This window comes from Myotis yumanensis, unplaced genomic scaffold (genome assembly GCF_028538775.1).
Source record: "Myotis yumanensis isolate MYYU_CA2020_CCGP unplaced genomic scaffold, mMyoYum1.0.hap1 SCAF_14, whole genome shotgun sequence".
NCBI lineage: Eukaryota > Metazoa > Chordata > Mammalia > Chiroptera > Vespertilionidae > Myotis > Myotis yumanensis.
The window spans coordinates 26,449,037-26,458,648 of NW_027223765.1; the positions used below are offsets into that span (position 1 = coordinate 26,449,037).

The following is a 9,612-nucleotide window of genomic DNA, read 5'->3' on the forward strand; positions in this document are numbered from 1 at the left end:
ATGGGGAAATCACCTGACTATTATTCTCTCACTCAAAACTGCAAGTTTGACATTTTTTTAGCTGCTTATGAGAATTAGAACACAAGCACCATGAGGTCAGGCAGTCGTCCGGTCATTAGAGTGGCCCCAGCACCCAACACAGCTCCCAGCAGAGCAGGCAAATGTTTATTGAATGAATGAATCCATTAGTAGGTATTCGAGGAAAGAGAAGGAGAGGGTGCTCAGGCAGCAAAAAATCTAACTCTTAACCTCCTGGAAGTCCTCGCCCGTGGATGGTAATTTTCTAAATACACTCCATAATTCTTGCCCTATTATTTGCATTCCTTTTTAAAGAAACCCTGCAGAGGAAATGAAGAGTTATAGACCCCGGGTTGCCCCACTCCCACCCCTATTACTGCATTCCTGAGCAAGGCAGATGTTCACACACACACACACACACACACACACACGCACGCACACACACACACACACACACACGTCCTGCTGTTAGTTCTTCCTCTTCCTCATTGCAGGAAAAATGCATTTCTCCAACAGCAACTCACCTTTCCTGCTGAGAAGCGCGCTCTCTCTCTCTCTCTCTCTCTCTCTCTCTCTCTCCATCTCTCCCTCTCTTTCTCTCTCCCTCTCTCCCTCTCCATCTCTCCCTCTCTCCCTCTCTTTCTCCTTCCCTCTCTCCCCCTCTCTCTCTCCCTCTTTCTCTCTCTCTCTCTCTCTCTCTCTCTTTCTCCCTCTCTCGCTGTACTTTTTCCTTCTGATGATTCTGGGCCCTGAAATCCCTTCCCCACCTCTCACCATCCATTCTGACTGGGAGCCCCTGGTAGGTTCTTTGTCCCAGCGCTGGCTGAGGTAGGAGAAAGAAGTGTGATTCTATTAATTCTCATAAACAGATGTTTACTGAGTGTTTACTGAGTGTCCACTATGCGTACTGCATATTCAGGAGTTACTGAGAATATACACTGAGATGCCACAGTTCCTGTCGTCAAATGACTTAGTTTTATGGTGAAAATAAATATTTAAATCCCATGGAATTAAGAGCAACACCCTTCCCCCAAAGAGGGGGCTAAATGGGATTTTAAAGAGATCTCTCAAGGAGCTATGAGTATATTCACAGAGCTGGATAAATTTAGACAAACCTAGAATGCTTGGAATAACACGTATATGGATATTAGATTGCTAGGGCTGCCATGCAAAATACCACAGCCTGGCAGACTGCGTGGCTTAAACCACAGAAATGCATTTCGTCCCCGTTCTGGAGGCTGGGAGTCCACGATCTGACGGTTGGCAGATTCGGTTTCTTCTGCGACCTCCCTCCTTGGCCTGCCACCTTCTCCCTGTGTCCTCACATGGTCTTTCCTCCATTCGCAAACATCCCCTGTGACTTTGTGTCCAGATTTCCCCTTCTTATAAGGAGACCAGTCAGACTGGATTAGGGCACACCCTAACAGAACCATTTAACTTGATCACTTCTTTAAAAGGCCCCATGTCCAGCCCTGGCCAGTTTGGTGCAGTGGATAGAGTGTCAGCCTGTGGACTGAAGGGTTCCAGTCAAGGGCACATGCCTGGGTTGTGGGCTCGATCCCAATGAGGGGCGTACAGGAGGCAGCCAATAAATGATTCTCTCTCATCAATAATGTTTCTGTGTCTCTCTCTCCTTTTCCCTTCCTCTCTGAACTCAATAAAAAATATATTAAATAAATAAATAAATAAATAAATAAATAAATAAATAAATAACTCATGTTCAAATACAGTCACATTCTGAAATGCTGGGAGTTATGGCTTCAATATATACATTTTAGGGGTACACAATGCAACCATTACAGTATATAATAACAAGCACATTAGAACCAACAAGAATCCTATATAATAAAAGGGTAATATGCAAATTGATCCTAACAGCAGAATGACTGGTCACTATGATGCACACTGACCACCAGGGGGCAGACGCTCATCGCAGGTGGTCAGTGTGCTCCCACGGGGAGCTCCGCTCAGCCACAACCCAGGCTGATGGCTGCTAGCGTGGTGGCAGTGGCGGAAGCCTCTCTCACCTCCTTAGTAGCACTAAGGATGTCCAACTGTGGCAGTCAGTTGGACATCCCCTGAGGGCTCCGGGACTGCGAGAGGGCACAGGCCTGGCTGAGGGACTCCCCACACACACAGTGCACGAATTTTTGTGCATTGGGCCTCTAGTATCTGATAATTGGATAATGATTTAACTCATCCAAGAAATAGATACTGAGTGCTCACAGGGCCAGGTGCTGACACACTGGGTGCTGATTCCTGTCCACAGTAGAGTGAGGGCAGGGACTTAGCAGACAAATCGTAAGAGAGTCAGGCTAGCATGGTACATCCATGTATAGGCTCTGTAAGCAGACTTCCTTTTTTATGAAATTGCTAACTGGATGACTGTTGCCAACTGTTTTAACCTCCCTGCACCTCAGTTTCCTCATCTGTAAAATGAGGTTAATAATGGCACGTACCTCCTAGGCCTGTTTTGAGAATTAAATAGTTGTAAAGCACTGAGAACAGTAGCTGGCACATAGAACTATGTGAGTGGTAAAGAGAGAGAGATCTGTGAACCTCTAGAAGTCAGGCATTGAAAATGAGCTTTGAGTCCTGGCCAGTGTTCTCAGTGGTTAGAGCAGACAGCCTATGCACTGAAGGATCATGGGTTGATTCCAGTCAAGGGCATGTGCCTGGGTTGCAGCTTCAGTCCTGAGCGCAGGAGGCAACCAATTGATATGTCTTTCTCACATCCATGTTTCTTCCTTTCCTCCTCTCCCCTCCCTCCCCTTTCCATTGATGAAAAAAATATCTTCGTGTGAGGATTAACAAAGAAAATGAGCTTTGTGAAAATTCCACTAAATGAATAATTTTACCTAAAGTTTGATTTTGCACTAAGAAAATAATTCTCCATCAAACAAGTTGACAGTTCATTCAGTCAACCAATCCCTCATTCAAACAGTCATTTATTCAATGAACATTCAGCCATCACCTACTACTACAACTAGTAATGATTTGGTGATATTGCTTATTGATGCTGGATAAATAAAAGTTAAGGTCGCCATGCTTAGAATGTTACTGGGATTGTCTCATTCACTTCTCACAGCAGTCCTGTAGGGTAAGTCTTAATGGGTCTCGGCTTTAGGTATTTCCTAAACCATAAAGTGCTATGCAAATAAAATTGCTTTTCTTTTTTCAAACAAAAGAATTTTATATACACTTTAAATTTTTCATTAGGTATTGGCCTTCCCTTTCCTTGTGAGCTTTTAGTACATCTCTTCTTTATTCGGGCCCCAATAGTCTAGGACATTGCTCAGGCTTTTATGTTTATTGAGGTTGAAGTGGCACTTGGGTGACACTGGGAGGAAGACATTACACTCCCAGCATCCCTGGTGTCAGAGCTAGATTGGTATTCACGCCAGGCACACACTGAACACTTCATCTTCCAGGCACACCATTGAGCCAAGGTGCTCTATAAGTCAGATAAATAAGAAAACCACGGAAAAGCCCAGGGCAGTCCTGTCCTTATTTGGCACATGGAAATATAGTTAACTTTCTCTGAGTCCCTACTGAATGCTAACACCAAGAACTGGGAAGAGAAAGGAAGAAAAAAGAGACAGAGAAAGGCTATCTTGACTCTTGAAGTGTTTAATTAGTATGAGAGCCAAGAAGAAACAGAAAAATATAGGGTGTCCCCCCAAAATGTATATACTCTTTGCTTAATTATTAATTTCAATGGGTTAAATCTGAAAAGAAAGAAACATCAGTTGAGCTATCAGCTGTTAAGTGTGTATGCATTTTTTGGGTCACCCTTTAGTTATCAAGAAAGTATAAATAAAAGGGAAAAGCTAGCATTTCTTGAGCTTCTACCAGGTGCTAAGGAATGTGCTACTCCAGTGGTTCTCAAACTTGGCCAGCCATCAGAATCACCTCGATAGGGGGCTTGCTGCAACACAGACTGCTGGACCCGTCCGGCGTGGCTCAGTGGTTGAGTGTCGACCTATGAACCAGGAGATCACGGTTTGATTAGCGGTCACGGCACATGCCCGGGTTGTGGGCTCGATCCCCAATGTGGGGCGTATAGGAGGCAGCTGATCACTGATTCTCTGTCATCATTGATGTTTCCATCTCCCTCTCCCTCTCCCTTCCTCTCTGAAATCAATAAAAACGTTTTGTTTGTTTTTTAAAGAAAGAGACATAGATTGCTGGGCCCCACCCCTTGAGTTTCTGAGTCAGTAAGTCTGGAATAGAGCTCAATAATTTATTTATTTTTTTACAGGGCTATCAGAGGATTTTATTATAGGTGGATTGGCCATAAAAGTATAAACTGTCATTGTTAGCTCTGTTACTTTTTTACTATTGATACACTTAACTACAAAAAAATTAAAAAGATATGGGTCTCCAATGATGGTGTATATATCAGAAGGTTAGTAATAACTAACATTCAAAAGAACGCATATCTGTGGAAAAGCTTTCAAATGAACACAATTTCAATATCATTCTGAATAGATTTAAATCATATTCATTCTGGAACTAGTAGTACAATCCTTTGCTGGTGGCTGACTATAAGATATCATACTGAAATCTGTAAAGTAAGCAAATATTTCTTATGATATGTATTATTTTCCCGGTTGGCATGTTCATCCAGAGGTTTCCTTATGCAGTTCTTTAATTCGTCAATTCCTTCTCCACTAATTGCAGAGGTGGGGATGATATGTTGTAACGCCACAGTCCTCTCTGGAATCTTTTTTTTTTTTTCCAAATAAAGGCAGCAAATCTGTAGGATTCTGGAGTTGGTTCACCAGTACATGGAATTTATCTTGGACGTCTAACAAGGCCATTGTATCAACAGCAGAAAGGCAGGTTTTGTCTGAATTTTCTCTTTGTACAACACCAACTCTTCCATAAGCAGTAATATAGTTTCAAAGGCAGTTCTGTATTGATTTAGGGATGAAAGCTGAAATCCAGAAACATCGACAGAAACAAAAGCAGTAGCTTAGTTCTTTCTATGTGCCTGAGGAACGTGTGGCCCATTCCTTTGTTTATAGGTGCTCCTTCCATTAAGCCGGGAAGATCGGCTACTGTTATCTGTTTGAAGTCTTTATACATCTTTCCAAGTTCAGGCTTCACTGTTGTCAATGCATAATCTATAATGGCAGGTTTTGCATGAGAAATCTGACTTAGCAAAAAGGATTTTCCAACATCTGGGAACCCCACTAGGCCTACATCAGCTGTAAGTTTTAAATCGAGGTGAATTATTTGTTTCTGGCCTTTCAAGGGCAAGACACTTATAATTTACCACCAAGACTTCCTTCAGCTACTAAAATTCTGTCTCTCTCATTATTGAGTCCTCCTATAATGTTAGCCTTTCCATCAGTTATGGACATACCCACAGGTATAGGAATTTCACAATCTCTTCCTTTGGAACCCGTTAGGGCACTATTCTAACTGCTTGCTCCTTCTCCAGCCACAAATCATTTCTGAGCATATTTGTCTTCAAATCGTTTTTAAAGTCATTCCCTTATGAGCTGCAACACAGACATCACCACCTTTTCCACCTCCCACCAAACAAGGGTAACCACCCCGCTCCTGCCTCCCCTGATGAGGTCACGTTATCAGTGAAGTTTCCATACTGTCTGAACAAGCACAACTGCCGTGCACGGGACTGCGATGGGCCAGGACTCCACGAATTTACATTTTCAGCAAGCGTCCAGGTGGCGCTGATGCTGCAGGTGCAGGAACCACACTTTGAGGTCCATGCGAAGTTGATCATCTGTGCTAGGGGCATATATTATCTCATTTAAACATCTCAAGAGCAGTGTGAAGTAGATATCGTTATCCCCATTTTGTACATGAGGAAAGTAGAATCCAGAGAACTTTCAGAGCTTGCCTGAGTCCACAGCTAGTGAATGCCAAAGCCAAACCATGCATTTAAATCTAACTCCAAAGTTCACAGTTTTCTTGCTATTTCACTGCATGCACACACACACACACCACCACCACCACCACCACCACCACCCCCACCCCCTACCCCCCCCACCCCCCCGCCACACACACACTTTCTGGAAAAGGAGACCTAGAATATTATCTGAACTGGTCAATGTTGTCAGAATCTCCAGGGTTTGACAGATGTTAGTTAAAATATTTATATATTTGTTGATATTGTGTGCGGTGTTCTTAGAGTTCTTTGTGACCTAGCGGAGATGGAACATCTCTTCATAAGCTCTGTAAATTCCAGTGACAGCCTGAACCAGGGTCTGCACTGTTCACCGGTCACCTTAGTAAATAACTGGAAAACAGGTCTCCAGGGTGTCAGAGTAAACAGGCATGGGGACATCGTTTCAGATCACATGCTACTAAAGTAATAGATGGTTGCTGGGACCGGTTTGGCTCAGTGGATAGAGCGTCGGCCTGCGGACTGAAGGGTCTCAGGTTCGATTCCGGTCAAGGGCATGTACCTGGGTTGCGGGCGCATCCCCAGTGGGAGGTGTGCAGGAGGCAGCTGGTCGATGTTTCTCTGTCATCGATGTTTCTAACTCTCTATCTCTCTCCCTTCCTCTCTGTAAAAAATCAATAAAATATATTTAAAAAAAAAAAAAAAAAAAAAAAAAAAAGTAATAGATGGTTAACAATGTTTTCCAAAGGGTCCAGAACGGAGGAGTCAGTGATCCTGACCAAAGCTTCCCCATCCTTTGACTCTAACTCAGAAGGCAAAAAAACTCCTAGGTGGCCTGCCACCTCTACTTCCTCTACTTCCTCCTTTCATGATGATGGGACCTTGTTACAAATCAGATTTTCATAAATTCCCCTTCCCATAAACCTCCTGCTGCATGAGAAGTAATTCTATTAAAATGTATAGCCCTAAAATAAAAATGTATAACCCTAGCTGGTTTGGCTCAGTGGATAGAGCGTGGGCCTACAGACTGAAGGGTCCCGGGTTCAATTCCAGCCAAGGGCACATGCAGGCTTGGTCCCCACTGAGGGCAGGAGGCAGCCAATCAATGATTTTCTCTCATCATTGATGTTTCTCTCTCTCTCCCCCTCTCCCTTCCTCTCTGAAATCAATAAAATATATATATATATTTGTTTTTAATATATAAAAGCAAACACTTCAAGCTTAAGTAGGTTTTCTCACATGAACAAAGGAACCCTATCTTCCTGTTGAATTTTTGTTATCTAAAAGACTTTAATTCATACACAAATTACCAATTTAAGGAATTGGAGGGAAGGTATTACTATGGAGTCTACAAAGGTTAAAAGGATGATAAGGGAAATTTATGAACAGCTTTGTACCAATACATTTGACAACTTTGATAATATGGACGAATTCCTTAAAAGACACATACTATCAAAGCTCACTGAAGAACAAAGAGATAACCTGTATATCTATCAAAGAAATTTAATTTATAGTTTAAGACCTTCCCGCAAAGAAAACTCCCGGTCCGGATATCTTTGCAAGTGAATTCTACCAAACATGTAAGGAAGAAATAATGCCAGTTCTATACAAATTCTTTTGGAAATTGAAGTTATTCCCAAGTAACTCTTGAAGCTAAAATTACATTGAAATTAAAATACTTTAGTTCAAGTTGAGATCAAAGACTGCATGCACTATGAAAGGGTGAAAGATGTCTTTAATCCATTTTTGTTGCTGTTGTTGTGTATGGTGTAAGATAGTGTCCAGTTCCATTCCTTTGCATGTTGTCCAATATCCCCAGCACCGTTTATTGAAGAGACTGTCCTTTCCCCACTGTATATTCTTGACTCTTTTGTTATAAATTAATTAACCATACCTGGGTGGGTTTATTTCTGGGCTCTCTAATCCATTCCATTGATCTATGTGTGTTTTCATGCTAATACCAGACTGTTTTAATTACTATAGTTTTGTGCTAGACTTCGAAATCAGGGAGCATGATGCCTCCAACGTTGTTCTTTCTCAAAATTGCTTTGGCTTTTCAAGGTATTTTATTGTTCCATACAAATTTCATGATTTTTGTTCTATTTCTGTGGGGAAAAATGCCAGTGGAATTTTTATAGGGATTGCCTTGCATCTATATTTACTTTGGGTAATATGGACATTTTAACAATATCAATTCTTATTTGTGGAATATCTTCCTACTTTTTTGTGTATTAATTTGTGTATTTTTTATTTGTTTTCATTAATGTTTTGTAGTTTTCAGTGTACAGGTCTTCCACTTTCTTGGTTAAATTTTTTCCTGGGGAGAGGAGACCAAGATGGCGGCGTAGGTAAACACCGGAGACCGCTGCCGCAAACAACCATTTCAAAAATACAACTAAAAGACGGAACGGACATCACCCAGAACCACAGGAAGGCTGGCTGAAGAGAGACTCTACAACTAGAAGGAAAGAGAACAGCAAATCGAGGCTCAGAGGCGGTGCAGTGTGGAAAATACAAAGGTACCGAGGTGCGCGCACAAAGCGGGCTGGTGGCTGAGGGCGCGGTTGTCGTTTTCTGTCGGGAGTGAGTCTCAGACTCTGGGCTCCGGATCCGGGCGAGTCTCTAGGGACCCAGACTCAAACGGGAGAAGCGGGATTATCCGGCATCAGTTGGAACCTGAGGGCAGCTTTCTCTCTGAGGTTTGCAGCTGCTGCCGGGGTTCTGAGAAGCAGAGCCTCTGGGAACAGGACTGAGCGTGGCCATAACTGCTCCCTCCGCCCGCCCTGTTGATCCCGCCCCGCCCAGGCCCTGCGCACAGCCATTTGCCGATCGCCTCAGGCAAAGGCTGGATTAGCGCCTCCCCAGAATCCTATAGCCAGTCGGCCTGGAGGTCAAATCCCTCTAGTGTTAACTACAACAATTAAGGCTTGGCTAGAACAAGACTGTGCACCGAGACCACAAAGGGGTGCACCAAGAAAGCATAAAAGATGCGGAGACAAAAAAACATGACAGAAATGGAGGATATGGAGCTAAGAATCGCAATTTTGAGGGCTTGCCATAAATTTGTGCAGAGCCTCACGAAAACTAATGAGATCCTCGATGCTACGATAAAGAAATTAGAAAGTAAGCATACACGGACTGAAATAAAGAATATTATACCCAATAGCAGACCAGAGGAGCACAATAATCAAACCAAAGATTCCACAAAAAACACCCAATTGGAAAAGCAAAATGAAAAAAGAATCCGAAAGTGTGAAGATAGTGTAAGGAGCCTCTGGGACAGCTTTAAGCGGACTAATATCAGAGTCATTGGAGTGCCAGAAGATGAGAGACAGCAAGATATTGAAAACCTATTTCAAGAAATAATGGCAGAAAACTTCCCCCATCTGGAGAAAGAAATGGACTTACAGGTCCAAGAAGCACAGAGAACCCCAAACAAAAGGAATCCAAAGAGGACCACACCAAGACACATCATCATTAAGATGCCAAGAGCAAAAGACAAAGAGAAAATCTTAAAAGCAGCAAGAGAAAGAGGCTCAATTACCTACAAGGGAATACCCATACGACTGTCAGCTGATTTCTCAACAGAAACTTTGCAGGCCAGAAGGGAATGGCAAGAAATATTCAAAGTGCTGAATACCAAGAACCTACAACCAAGATTACTTTATCCAGCAAAGCTATCATTCAGAATTGAAGGTCAGATAAAGAGCTTCACA

The 9,612-nt window shown here is 42.7% G+C and overlaps 1 pseudogene; it reads right to left on the reverse strand.

Annotated features, from left to right (window-relative positions):
* Positions 1-4,511: 4,511 nt before the first annotated feature.
* LOC138992612 (GTP-binding protein 10-like) lies at positions 4,512-5,773 on the reverse strand (annotated as a pseudogene).
* Between the last annotated feature and the right edge of the window lie 3,839 nt (positions 5,774-9,612).